At 36.1% G+C, this 15,361-nt stretch overlaps 1 pseudogene; it reads right to left on the reverse strand.

Moving 5' to 3' along the window:
- Positions 1–1,489: 1,489 nt before the first annotated feature.
- On the reverse strand, positions 1,490–1,603 carry LOC121016192 (uncharacterized; annotated as a pseudogene).
- Between the last annotated feature and the right edge of the window lie 13,758 nt (positions 1,604–15,361).

Below are 15,361 nucleotides of genomic sequence, written 5' to 3' on the forward strand. Positions count from 1 at the left end.
TGATTACAGTGAAACACCAATAAAATACATGTATATTCTTATATAATGCAAGATATTGAAAAGCATGTTTTGTTATATTCATCATTTTCCTTTTTAAAATATTTTTGTACTTTGGTGTATACAAAAGAGGTACTTATGGGTTGATGGGCAAGAAATAGTTAAATGGCTAAACATGCTACATCTGGGATGATGGATGAGGAGATAAAGATCCGCTAAAATGTTCCCCCAAAATTCTAAGATGAAAAACAAAATATTGTGGCTGAGATACGTATCTAGGTCCTCTTTTCTCCCTCTTAATAGCTATAGAAGATGATGATGGTTAGGTAGATAGATGATAGATATTCCACTGATATACTGGATCTGTATGTGTCTATCTATCTATCTATCTATCTATTTATAAAATATACATATAGCTACCTATATGTATATCTATCTATATCAGTTTCTATATAGGAGCACACTGGATATCTCTATAGATAGATCTATCTCTATATATGTATCTATCTATAGTGATATCTCTCTATATATCCACATAAATAGGTATCTCTACAAGATATCTGTATATCTATCTATCTATCTATCTTCCAGTGATATCATGCACACACACACACACACACACACACACAGACATAATCCACTGATTTTAGCAATGCGGTTCGTATTAATTTGCATCAGAGTTATGGTCCTTAAATAGAATAGTTTTGGAAAGCCAGACCTCATCATTAGTCTCAAAGTTAGAGATCATCTTATATTGGATCACCACCCTTTAAAGTAATCAATCAGTTGGATGTAAACCATATATGCTTATAAAATAGAGCTGGTGGACAGGAAAAAGTGACAACATAAAAAAAAAAACTATAAAAGCCTAAAGGAGATGCACATAAAGTATCTAAATGATATTATGAAATGTGAATCTTGAAATATATTTATAAGCATACATATGTTTCTACCCTAGATCTAAAACATAATTGAATCAAAGAGAATAATCATAAATGGGAATGTGTATCTTAAATTTTAAATAAGGATATTTTTAATAAAAGCCATTTGCACAGAGTCTAAAATCTGGAATTAAATATACTATCTTTTCTCAGCAATACCTAAGAATTATACTGGCTGAGAGAGGAGTTTGAGTATTGAAAGCAAAGTAAAAAAAAATAAGTAAAAATATCCCACAAATGTCTTTTTATTGGAGTGAGAAAATAGTAGAGTAGTTCTTAAATTATCTATCCAGATGTGGGAAATGTGTATCACTTATTCATCTAATTGTAGAGAAATATGTGTTTAAATGTGAGCCTGAGGAAACATAAAGTTATAAGCAAGGACCTGGGAGACAACAATAGAATTAACAGATTCACAAGAGGAATGGAGAAATGAGTAGCATCATAATCAAACTAATATGTAAGAAAAATAAAAATAAATAAGCACATAAAAGGAAAACCATTAAGAAAAATGAATAGTAAACAGAAAGTCTTATCATGGAAACATATTCACTTGTTCCATAAAAATAAACAGAATGATAACTTCTATCAATAACAGCAATGTTTAGTTATAACAAAAACATTAAATACTACACTTGATCTTAGCCAAAAGGCCAGGAAGCAATAACATAACAAAGATATTAAATATGGTAAACAAGATTGGGTATAGAAATTTACTTTTAAAGAGTAAAAATTGAGAGATAGAGAGATAGAAAGGGGGAAGGGTACAAAAAGTGATATCAGGAAAATACAAACAAAAAGATAGTAGTGCCCATATTAATATCAGAAAATATAAGAAACAGAAAAAAATAGGCATAAAGATATATAAAATTACATAAAACAAACATTACTAATGTTTAAACAGTTTAGAAATGCAAAAGAAACTTGATGAAGAAATTGTAGTCTAAACTTTAATACACCTTTCCCATTCGAAGGATTACTATCTGGTGGCCAAGAGCTAGAACCAAATATAAAAACAATATCATATTTCATTAAAATGAACCGAATGTGAACTTGTCAAACATTGTATAAAATGAAGTAAAAAAAAAAAAACAAACAAGCAGTGCAGCAACTGGGAGCAACATACTTGTGAAATGTAAGGATTCAAGCACCAAATTAAGGGGAAAAATTGAGTGAATTCCACTGGAAAATTGCTGTGTGGGACAAAAATTCACTACATACTCAGAGCTGTTTGGTCCTCCATACTTGCCTGATAGTGACAATATTGTCAGTCTGAAAATTCAAGTCACTGACTTCAGCCTTGACATAAATGGTAGGTCTGTCTTCTTTATTGGGTAAGTAAATTTTTACAAATACAGAAATGGTGAAGAAAAAACCCTTAATTTTGATAAATTTGTGCTAAATTAAAGGTACTATCTTGTATACATTATATAAAATGCAATAGTTAAAAGAAACTCATTTATTGAATATATGGTCTTAAGTGGAAAGATAAAAGATAATTTGACTAAATATATTAAATATTTTCATGTTAAAGACAGCTTACTTAATTATGAATATGAGACATGCACTTAAATTACATCTTGGTTAAGCATTCAGAAAGCTTCAGAGTTTTTGGCTTTGAAAAGTTGTAGATATTAAGGTGTTTAAATATATTATGTTGATGATGTCCATTTAAACTACACACATGCAAATAGAATATCTATTTAAATTATGCAAGTATACATTCATGCACTTAGTATATAATATTTATATTTTTATTTAAAATATATACATATATATATCATGTAAGAAATACATATATAATGCATGTCTTCAACATATTCATATTTATCATAAGTATCATATGTAACATATGATTTTTGAAGATGCTCTTCCACATGGTATATATTCATATACAATATTACAGAAATGCATTTTATCACCCATAATTAATACGTGCCTTATATCTATAAATATATTTTGTTATACTATAAATAAATCTAATAATTAAGTTGTAAATAGAACAGAAATTTAAATAAATTTATTTTACTGAATTATTAAAATATTAACCAAGTAAATAGACAAATTAGTTTTTTTAAAGGTATAACTTCATATATATGTGCAGAAAACATTTCTTTTTTAAAAAAAAATTTTAATATTTACTTATTTTTGAGAGATAGAGTGCAAGTGGGGGAGGGGCAGGGAAAGAGAGAGAGACACAGAATCTGAAGCAGGCTCCAGGTCCCAAGCTGACAGTACAGATCCCGATGTGGGTCTCAAACCCACAGACTGGGGGATCATGACCTGAACCAACATCAGAAACTTAACCAACTGAGCCACTTAGGCACCCCCAGAAAACATTTCTAAGTTTAACTGTTAAAACTTACATGTCAGTAACTTTTTATTTATAATATTAAAAGATGAATCAGAACTTTAAATCCCCCAAACTGCATATTTCTTTTCCCTGGCTGCCTATTCAAAATTATAAAAGCAACATATGTTGACATACTTATTTCATAAATAGTAATATCTAGCATAAAAAAACATGGCAACACAGAAAAATAAAGGTAATATTTTTTGCACGCGTGTGTGTGTGTGTGTGTGTGTGTGTGTATAGAATGTATGAGTTTGGAATAAGCACCTTATATACCCATGATTGGAAAAAAAATGATATTTTGAACAAAATGAAATAATACAAACCTTGATCTTGTATGAGGTAAAAAAGTAATCCTTTATAGTCTTCCCTATCTTCATTATTTTTTTTTTAATTTTTTTTTCAACGTTTATTTATTTTTTGGGGGACAGAGAGAGACAGAGCATGAACGGGGGAGGGGCAGAGAGAGAGGGAGACACAGAATCAGAAACAGGCTCCAGGCTCTGAGCCATCAGCCCAGAGCCTGATGCGGGGCTCGAACTCACAGACCGCAAGATCGTGACCTGGCTGAAGTCGGACGCTTAACCGACTGCGCCACCCAGGCGCCCCCCCATCTTCATTATTATATAAAATGTACTCAATATGAAAGTGTTTACTATATGTTAAGAGCTAGGAAAAGAATGGCATATATTACTATACTGTAGATAAGGACATTAATAAACATAAAGGCCAAAATTAAAAAAAGAAACATGAAGAATAGAAGGATGGGTAGATAAATAGAAAGGCAGGTTATTTTGAAATCCACAGAGGCTAATTCCTTATGAGAATTTTAAAACAATAACAAATTTAAAATGAAGAAAATTAAGGATGCAAAAGACACACAGCCATAGACAAATAAAAGATGAAAAGAATTAGATGATGATTCTACATATAATAAATTTGAAATATTAGGGGAAATGTGTGATTTCCCATAAAATTATAATTTAAAAATGTGACTAGATGATAGATTATATTTGAATGAAACAATTTCCTTAGAGAAGATTGAAAACATTTTAAAAAGTTACTAGAATTGATGACGCCGCAGCCTAATTCTGTGTAACATCTGAACACATAAAGCTATTCTAGATACAATAAGCATGAAAGCTCCACAACTAAGTTGAGATACTACCTTAATTACACAAAGTTGATAAAGATAATTTTTTAAAATGACTGTAGACCAATCTCAGTCATAAGTGCATAAGATTATAAAGAAATGTAGCAAAAAGTACAGGAGACTCACAGGCCACTGATACAAGATGAGTTCTAGAACATAACAGTCCACTGTTTTCCTGACATATAGTTCAATATTACCTAATTGTGTGTGTGTGTGTGTGTGTGTGTGTGTGTGTGCGCGTGCGTGCACATACACTCTGGAATTTGTAGAAAATAAATGGACTTCAATAAAATGCTTGTCTGGGATTAGAACCTTACTCCTTCCATTCCCTCATTAACTTTATTCTTTCAATGTTGATCGGTTAAAATATAGGAGAATTGTATCTTCCAGAGGGTGTAACAAAAAATAATAAAATGGCTTAGGTGTAAAATGATCACTTTTCATTTGGCAAAGTTCCACCTTTCAAAGTTTGGAATTTCACTTTAAATAGTGCACTAGACTGCAAATGAACATATTAGTGTAGTGGAATTTCAAAGGACTGTAAGAGATTGTGGAAACTGAAAAATAGTGTCCTACATCATGTGAGAGGTTGTTTTGATGGCTTCTAAGGACCCTGTAGTGGATGCTATGATGGATCGCTCATATTCCCCACCAGGAATGAAAGACTGACTCCCCACTTTCTCCTTGTCAGAAAGGTTTCATCTGTCAACGATTCTCTGTTGAAGAGAGCTGGTTTTGCTCAAAATAATGCCCATTTCCAGTGATTAATCAATGTTGGGTTACAGGCACCCAGGCTCTCTGTCAACCTTGAGATAATTCTAAGGTGGACTGCCAACTTTGGAACTCCCCATAGAGACAGCTAAAGTCTCCATTCGCTTTGCATGCAGCTCAACTTCTGTCAATGTGTTGCTTTGTTTTCCCCTTCCCTCCACAGGGGTTAACTCAAAACACTCACTAATAAGTTTTTTGCATGCTAATCTCAATCTCTGAGTTGGTTTTCCTAGAAGTAAAATCTGCAGACAGTTCCAGGTGTGACTTAAAGAAACAGATTCTGGAATAAGACTTTGCAAGTAGAGTAAAGACGCTATGATCTATGACTGGCACTGGGTGGAACACAGACGCCTTATGGTCCAAGGTTGCGCTGCAAGTTTTTAACCTTCAGAGTTGGTGAACTACAATGGTAGAAGGGAATGCATTCACAGATGTGATATATCCCATATTTGAGAAAGAAGGGGGAAATGTTAATTACAAATTAAGTGGAACTGGGTTTCTAATAATGCAGTTTGATTAGACTCTGAAAAAGATAACTAAAAGCTAAGCTTGATAATTGAAAATAAAAGCTAAGTGTGAGAGCTAGAGGTCTTCCTGGAGGCATATATTTCTTACCTCAGCAGGCCAGAAGAACCTAAGACCCAGGGAACCACACATAGGCTTACATGGAGAGTATCCAAGCTTCCATTTAAGGCCTGTTTCCTATTCCAAAACAGATCCTGGTAGGGAAAGAATGGTATTCTGATATATTGAATGAGGATATATAGATTGAGGTGCTCAAAGATTCTAAACTCTCAGAATTCAGTGGACCTCCTAAGCCTGAACAGATTGCTTACATCTTCATATTCATCGTTAGCTGAAGAGAATGCAGAGGCCTCCCTTGCAAGATCTAGGCCAATAATTAATATTAGTAACTTAACCATTAACCAAGGTTAAGTCACAACATAACCCAATGTAGGTATATTAAACCTGAAAAGAGGGAATTGATTATAGGTCAAGGGATCTGTAGGACCTGACCAGCATGTAAAAGAAAATCTGGGAAGTCTACAGGCGACTGAATTCTGAGTGTGCTCGAATAGGATGGTGAAGATTAAGGCTCAAATAGAGAGAATTTATTGATTTGAGGGTTTTCTTCCAACATATAGGATTAACACCGTGGGGAAGCTCTCAGGAGGTGATACAAGCATGCTATATGCATGGCTAAAGATCAAGTTCCTAGGAGCATGGAAAAATTGATGGCTTGTATTATATGAGGGAGAAATGCCAGAACTTTAATTGTAGATAGAGGAATTAAAGAAGGAATTAAAATGTTCGAAGTTGAGAAATGTTAGAGGGGATAAGCTATGTAAGACCTGAAAAGTCAGCCATGGACTCCATTCCCTGGAAGGCCCCAGACGGGACATAATTTATAAAGTATAAGTAGTGGCATGGTGATAAGCACCACTGTATGCTTATACTGCAGCCCCACTATAGGGCAGGGTTGATGGAGGAGCTTTTGTTACAAACCTGCGTTTACTGACAAATGCCAGTGTTAGGATCCAAAACGATGGATGGCAAGAGGTGACACTTAAGCAGCAAAAGTCAGCTTGGCATACTCATTAGTATGTGTCTTAATGTTTGAGGGGCAGCAATGTGATTTCTGCAGAGTCATAAAAATGTTAACTAGAAAATTCTGTTCTAGTGACAACAAACAGATGGGCAGTTAACAGTGTCAATACCCTACCTGTAAATTAAAAAGAAATCAGTGACGGTTGGTGAGAAAACTGAGTGCTATTCCCCACCCACCCACCACCATTCCTGGTTTATCCCCCTGCAAAGCCATGGTTCTTAACTTTGTACCGAACTTTTAGATCTGAAACTCATTGTGCAAAGAAGTGACTGACCCCAGAAGGAAAAAAATCTCACAACACCACAGCAAGTATCCATGGTAATGATTTGTGCAGTCCTTCCTGAAAGGGAACTACTACCATTATTCAGGCAAATATACACTGAGGAAAAAGAAATACACAAATATTCCAAATACAGTTGGACAAATAGTTCAATTTACAATTAGCACCAGGGAATCTGAAGTGTCATTACAGTCTCACTGTTAGAAGGGGAACATATAAAAGCCAGGATATTACTTTAATTTTAGCCCAAGTGCACTTCTCACTGGGTTAACTGAGTCTGCAGACCCACTGGGGGCTTGTATACCTGATCCCAAGATGAAAACCTGGGATACACATAATTGGTCAATGCCACAACTCTGAAATGGGCTCTAGGAGATATTATGTTTGAGAAAGCTACATGGACACCTTTGAAACTTCTCACCTTCTTCAACCAAGATATCATAAATAAAACACAGTACAGTATCTAGTATCTGGACATTTCTACTTCTCGGTATGTAGAAAGTTGCCAAAAAACGCCAAGAAACGCCTTCAGAAACCATAATTCTATTTTGAGCCCCCTTCAAGTTGTAAAGCAAACTGAATAACTGCAAAGAGAAGTGACCCCCAGAAGAGATGGGACAATTTGTCCAACTTTTGGCAGAGCAATAGGAGAAGCAGGCAGCCACTAGAGAGGTGAGTAAGAAGGACACAGTTTGGAGTTTTACGGTGGTTTTAAGGCTAAGAGTGGGTTGATGTGAAAATCTCTGGACAGCCACAGACAAAAGAGAATCCATACCGCCTACCTTCTTTTTTCCCCCATGGACTTCCATTTATCAACCACAAGACTTGGGATGGAAGAAGAAAACCAAGAGAAACCCTTGGGTGATGCGTGCATCCAGAGAGCCTGCCTGGGTTTGAAGTGGAGTAGTGAAACTAAAAGAAATCTGTCCCTGTTCTGATTACTAATTTAGAACAATTCAGCAATCTTCAGAATCTGGGGGCAGCACATCTTCTTGCGCCAGGATCCATCATTGAGTAAGAGATAGAGTTTTCTGCACTGGGGGAAGAGCTCACTATCCTGCACCTAGAGTTCACCCGAAACACAAGGCATGGGTGGTGTGGCCCATGGGACAGAGAGGAAACCGCACCCACACTGGCCCCAGCGCCTAATTTGAAGCACCACTGGGGGAGAGGCAGAGGGGCATTGAGTGCAAGGCAAATGTGGTCGCTGGGAAAGGACCAAGAGCTTGAGAGAGCCTCACATTGGAGTCTTGGCAACTCAGGGTCTGCCAGAGACAGAGGGTGAGCAGGAGGGCAGAAGCTCCTCTCTCCCCCTACCCACTGCCAGCACTTCAAACCATGCACCTTTGCACTCTGGCGGGTATGGAGTACTAGCCAAGTGCAGTCTGCACCTGGACGAGGGACGGAGAACTGAGAGATGCACCTGGTAACAGGCATGAAGGCTGAAACCTGAGGACACTGCTCCTGGATAAACCCTCATGTTTCAGGCCACAAAGTAGCATGAAACTGAGCGGTCCACTGCTGTTTGATGAAGCTGTTAGGGCACTGGAGGTGACTGAGGCAGCAGCAAAGCCCACTCCCCACTTTACTTAGGGCCAGATTGACTCAGCATCCCTCCTTAATGTCCTGACCCAAGAAGTAACATGCCCACATCTGGGCACAAATATAATTATCATTTTGGTGGTTAGACATGCATTTCTAACACACACTGGCTATATCATTATGAAAAGAATGGTACTTATATTATGTACATGCATATATAAATATATGTGCATGCTTCTAAATGTGTATGCATATGTGTATATAATATATGTATGTATATATACACATATACACACATGCTTCTCACATAACTATATGCTCTGTATTTAATATGCATGGAAACAATTTTTTGGAACAAAAACCACATAAAAGGAAATCTATTCAAATTTGTCTCCAGGGCAAGAAATTCTGAGTAATGTCCAAAATTACATATATTACAATCACACTATAAATCAGTATTATTAGAAATAAAGTCAAAGAGTTCCCTTTTCAGAACTGCTGGCCCTTTGGGGATTTGGAACTGCAATCAAGGACATATAGAATTCATTTTTCTTTGCAGCTTTATTGAAATAGAGTTGACATAAAATGAACTGCACATATTTAAAGGGCACAATTTAATAAGTTTTGATATATATATCAAATATATATATATATATATATATATATATATATATATATATACACACACATACTCCTAAAGCTATGACCACAATCAATAATTTCTCCCCTTATGAAATCATGATTCCTAATTCAGTTTCCAACTTCTGGATCTGAAACTCATCGTGTGAAGAAGTGACTGAGTCCTCAAAGGAAGACTCTCGCAACAACACAGCAAATACCCATGGTAATTGTGTAACTGTGTAACAACACAGTCCTTCCTGAAAGGGAGCTAGTACCATTTATTCACATCCTTGCCTTGGTTTTGATCATAGAAGGAAATCATTCAGTCTCTCATGATTAATTAGGTATAAACTGTAGGTATTTTATAGGCATATCATATTCTGTAGCTTGAAGTATTTCTTCAACCTGAATTAGAGTGAGGAAATTTCCTTCTTTTTTAAATGATTTTTTTAACGTTTATGTATTTTTGAGACAGAGAGACAGAGCATGAATGGGGGAGGGTCAGAGAGAGGGAGACACAGACTCCGAAACAGGCTCCAGGCTCTGAGCTGTCAGCACAGAGCCCGACGTGGGGCTCGAACTCACAGACCATGAGATCATGACCTGAGCCGAGTTGGCCACTTAACCGACTGAGCCACCCCGGCGCCCGGGAAATTTCCTTCTAATATTAGTTTGTTGGCGAGTTTTTGAAAGGAATGGATATTGGACATTAGCAAATGTTTGTTTAGTATATACTCATTTTTTTTTGTTTAGTTTGTTATTAGAATAATGCTAGCCTCATAGAATGATTAAAGCTTTTCCTTATTTTCAAATTTTGGAATAATTTATGTTGAAATATTATTTTCTTTCATTAAAGACTTGACACAATTCCCTGGTAAGGGCATGTGTATCTGGAGTTTTGTTGTGCATGTTAACTAAAAGTCTAATTTTTAAAATAGACAGAGACATGTGCATACTATCTATTTATAATTAGGTTTGTCAGTTTCTTTCTTTGAAAGAAATTAGAAAATTGTTAAATTTATTAAGATGAAGTTGCATATTATCATCATTAGTAGTACCTGGAATATCTGTAGTTATGTACTTCTCTCATTCTTGAGAAATAGAGAAATTGGCTTTTTCTCTATTTTTTGCTGATTAGTTTGGGTAAATTTTATCAATTTTCTTGATAATTTCAAAGAATCAGCTATTGCTTTCAGAGATTTGAATGACAAGAAGAATTCAACAGGCCATTGCTGGCTTTTAAGATGAATGGGGCTATATGCAAGGACCAGAGAGAAGCTACACAGAGCTGAGTCTTGGTCAACAGCCAACAAGGGGGTCTTACAGTTGAACTGAATTCTGTAAATAGCAGCATAAGCATAAGTTTGTTAGAGAAGCCCAAGCTACAGAAAGGAACGCAATTGACTAACACCTTGACTTCAGCTTTGTGAGATCCTAAGCAGTGAATTCAGAAAAACCAATCATACCATCTCAGATTTCTGAGGTAGAAGACTGGGAGATAATAAATGAGTGTTATTTTAAACTTCTAAATTGTAATTTGTTATGTAGCAATAGAAAACTAATAGATAGACAATATTAAGTTACTGTAAACAAGAGTGTGATATCAGTGCAAAGATAGACATATAGTTCAATGGAACAGAGTCTAGCAATATACAGACATAAATATATATGCACAATATTCATACATATGTATACATATACATGTTTATATATGCATACACATACGTGTTTATTATGCATATATAAAAAAATCCAAAGTCAAATAATTGTCTAAACTGGTACCAGAGCAATTCATTGGTGCAGGAAAATCCCTTGAAGAAATTGTTCTGGAAAAATTTGATATCTGCATGATGAATTAATCACCTGACCCTTATATCATTCCTTACTTAAAAATCAATTAGGGATAGGATAGACCTAAAGGTAAAACTAAAATAAGAAAGTTTCTGAAGAGAAGCCAGGAACATTTATTTGTACCTTGAGATACGCAAAAATTTCTTACAGAGGACACAGAAAAAGCAAACCATAAAAGAAAGTGATGATTTGGGCTTGTCAAAATTAAAACTGGGGTAAATCAGGGAGCCTGGGCGGCTCAGTCGATTAAGCGTCCAACTTCGGTTCAGGTCATGATCTCATGGTTTGCGAGTTCGAGCCCTGCATCAGGTTCTGTGCTGACAGTTCAGAGCCTGGAACCTGCTTCAGATTCTGTGTCTCCCTCTCTTTCTGTCCCTCCCCAACTCATGCTCTGTCTCTCTCTCTCTCAAAAAGAAGATAAACAAACATTAAAAAATTTAAAAAAAAAGCTTATGTAAATCAAATTAAGAAAATAAACAAGAAAACTCTGAGGGAACATTTTTACAGTATATGTTTCAGACACAGGGCTAACGTATAAAATCCACAATAAACTCGTACAAATCAATGATAAAAACACAAACAACCCAGTTAAAAATGGGTAATAAGTTTGAACAGACATTTCACAAAAAAGGATGTACTCACTGTGAAAATGATAAACATAACTTGGTGAGGCTTGAAGCAACTGGGAATCTCATACATTATTGATAAGAGCTTAAAATGGTATAATCATTTTGGAATACTTTTGGCTGTTTTTTAAATTGAACATATTTCTATCCCATTACTCCAAAATTCCCCTTCTATCTAATGTAAATTATAGCATACACCCACAAGTAATCTTACACAAGAATTTTCCTACATTTCACTCATAATAGCCAAAATTAGTCATAGTCCTAATGTTTGTCAACAAGAGAAAATATTGCAGTATATTTATTGAATGGAACATTGTTTATAAATAGAAAAGAACTCCTGCTGTTATCCACTGCTGGTAAATTCATATAGAATCACTTTGTAAATGAAAGAAGCTTGATATACAAAAATACAGGCTATGAAACTGTAGAATAAAGAAACTAACCTACAGTGATAGAAATCATTCTTGACAGACTGGAAAAACAAGAAGTGCTAGAATTGGAAGGCTTGGTATGAGACATACAGTCCTGAGAGTGGAAAATGGACAAATTATTATGTCTTGCATATCCCATCACAAAAAGTAAGCACAATGTCTGCTAAGTCTCTGTGTTCTGGAAGCAGCATATTCCTTATCTGGCTAATAATGCTTCAGCCAATATATTGAGTGGCATGAGTGACAAAAAAAATTGACAGCTTTCAGTAGTATCCAAATCAGGAAAGGGCTCTGCAGCAGTTTTGGGCTAAAATATGAGGAGTTTTGCTTCTTGTACTGTTTTTGGAAGTATTTGTGCTGGAAAAAATGCCATGTGGAGTTAATGGCAAGCCCCAGTAGGAGAAACAAAATGAGTACTTTCAGTGTTCCGGAGTAAAGCCAGGCCATTTGCAGTAGGGGATTATATGACTTATGGAAAATTCATTTTGACACACTGCTATTGAGATGGAGCTTCTGACCATCAGACACAAAAGAGATCGTGAGGCCAAAACTTCCTGTAATGAGCTGAGTATCATTCACTAACGCCACCATGAGAACAAGTCTATCAGTAATGTGTTGAAAGTCAGAAGTGGTGCATCCAGGATCAAATAGGAGTAGGACCTGAGTATAAACAAGTTCTAGTTCCATGAACAGGTCACTCATACTGTCATGTCCCCCATCACAATTTACCAACAATGAGCAGTACCTGTGTCTACATGGGCATTCCTTACGACCAGCTGACACAGGGGAAAATAGCCCAAATTTGGCTCACAGTTGTGATGTGGCTTGGAATGTGGGTAGAGGTTAAAAGTTACTGTGACTGCATGAAAAACTCACTCCTGAAAGATACTCATGAGAGAAAACTTCGGAAATGGCAGAACTTCACACCTGATCATCCACTTTGGATGGGAAGAACTATAGTCTGATGTTAGAATATACATGGATATGGACATGGTTAGAATATACATGGCTGGAAGGAGAAAGAAGCCTGGAAAGAGAAAGATGGGAAAGTCAGGAAGAAAGGAGTACAGGGTAGAGGGTTTTGAATAGACATGTAAGACTGGACATACCCTTTGTGTTCTTGTCACACTCAAAGCATTCAACATGGAAGAGACATTAAATGACTGGGTAAACATTGTAACTCGGCAAGTTGACATGAGCCATCTTGTGTCATTTGCCAATCTGTTGCTGGCTTATTGAACATGAGTATAGTAACCATGCTGCAGGATTGAAGACGATAGGTGGGCTCAACAGTGTGGGCTCCTAGTTAACAATGTTGATGTAACTAACACTGTAACTATTTGGGGACGTTTCAAACTGCACCCATATAAGATGGCAAACTTAATCAATAAATCCATGTATTCCAACTACTCCACTGGCCATTCTTTGATCTCTCTCCATCTCTTCAGGCGTCCTATTCCCTGAGACCCAACAGCATGTAAATTAGGCTAATCAATCACCTTGGAATAACCTCGAAGTGTTCAAGTAAAAGAAAGAGTTGCACATCTCTCACTTTAAATCAAAGCTAGAAATGATAGAGCTTCTTGAAGAAGGCATTACAAAAGCTGAGACAGGCCAAAAGCTAAGCCATACCTGTACCAAGAGTTAGCTTCTTTGGTATAGAAAAGAAAAGTTCTTGAAGAAAATTATAAGTGCTACTTCAGTGAACACATGGGAAATAAGAAAGTGAAACAGTCTTATTGTTAATATGGAGAAAATTTTAGTGGTCTGCATAGAAGATCGATCCAGCCACAACCTTTTCTTAAGCCAAAGCCTAATCCAGACAAGACTCTAACTGTCTTCAATTCTATGAAGGCTAGGTCAGGTAAGGAAGTTGCAGAGGAAAATGTTGAAGCTAGCAGAGGTTGGCTTATGAAGTTTAAGGAGAGAAACCATCTTCATCACATAAAACAACAAGGTGAAGCAGCAAGTGCTGATGTAGAAGCTGCAGCAAGTTATCCAGAAGGTCTAGCTAAGACAGATAATGAATGATCACTAACCAAGAGATTTTCAATGTTTATAAAATCTTTGTTTTTATATAATCATTTTCTATTGGAAGAAGATTTCATCTAGAACTTCCACAGTTAGACAGGAAACGTCAATGCTTGGCTTCAAAGCTTCAAAGGAAAAGCTGGCTCTCTGGTTAGGGGCTAATACAGCTGGAGGCCTTAAGTTGAAGCCAGTTCTTTTGCCATTCTGAAAATCCTAGGGTCTTTAAAAATTATGCTGAATCTACTCTCTCTGTGCGCTGTAAATGGAACAACAAAGTCCGGATGACAGTATATCTGTTTACAACATGATTTCCCGGATATTTTAAGCCCACTATTGAGACCTCCTGGAGAAAAGATTCTTTTCAAAATATAAGTTTTCAATTACAATGCACTGGTCATCCAAGAGTGTTGATGGAGATGTACAAGGAGATTAATGTTGTTTTCACGCCTGCTAACACAACATCCATTCCGTAGCCCAGGAATAAAGACTCATCTCAACTTTTGAGGCTTATTATTTAAGAAATAAATTTTGTAAGGATGTAGCTGCCATACATAGTGATTCCTGTGATGTATCTAGATAGAGCAAATTGGAAGTCTTCTGGAAAGGATTTACCATTGTAGATGCTACTAAGAATATTTGTGATTCTTAGGATGAGAACAAATGATTGACATGAACAGGAATTTGGAAAAAGTTAACTTTGAGGGGCTCAAGACTCTATTGGAGGAAGTAACTATAGATGTGGTAGAAATAGCAAGAAAACTAGAATTAGAAATGAAGCATGAAGATCTGACTGAATTGCTGCAATCTCATAACTTTAATAGAAGAGGAACTAATTTCTGTGGATGAGCACAGAAAGTGGTTTATTTTTTGTTATTGTTGTTTAAAGTTTTATTTAAACTCTAGTTAGTTAACATATAGTGTAATACTGGTTCCAAGAGTAGAGTTTAATGATTCATCACTTAGATATAACATCCAGTGCTCATCAGAACAAGTGCTCTCCTTAATGCCCATTACCCATTTAACCCATTCCCCACCTAACTTCCTCCATCAACCCTCAGTTTGTTCTCTATAGTTAATGGTCTCCTAAAATTTGCCTCCCTCTCTTTATTTTCCTTTCCCTGTGTTCATCTGTTTTGTTTCTTAAATTCCACA

Source organism: Herpailurus yagouaroundi, unplaced genomic scaffold, assembly GCF_014898765.1.
Source record: "Herpailurus yagouaroundi ecotype Mexico unplaced genomic scaffold, PumYag 209, whole genome shotgun sequence".
In the NCBI taxonomy this organism is placed as follows: Eukaryota; Metazoa; Chordata; class Mammalia; order Carnivora; family Felidae; genus Herpailurus; species Herpailurus yagouaroundi.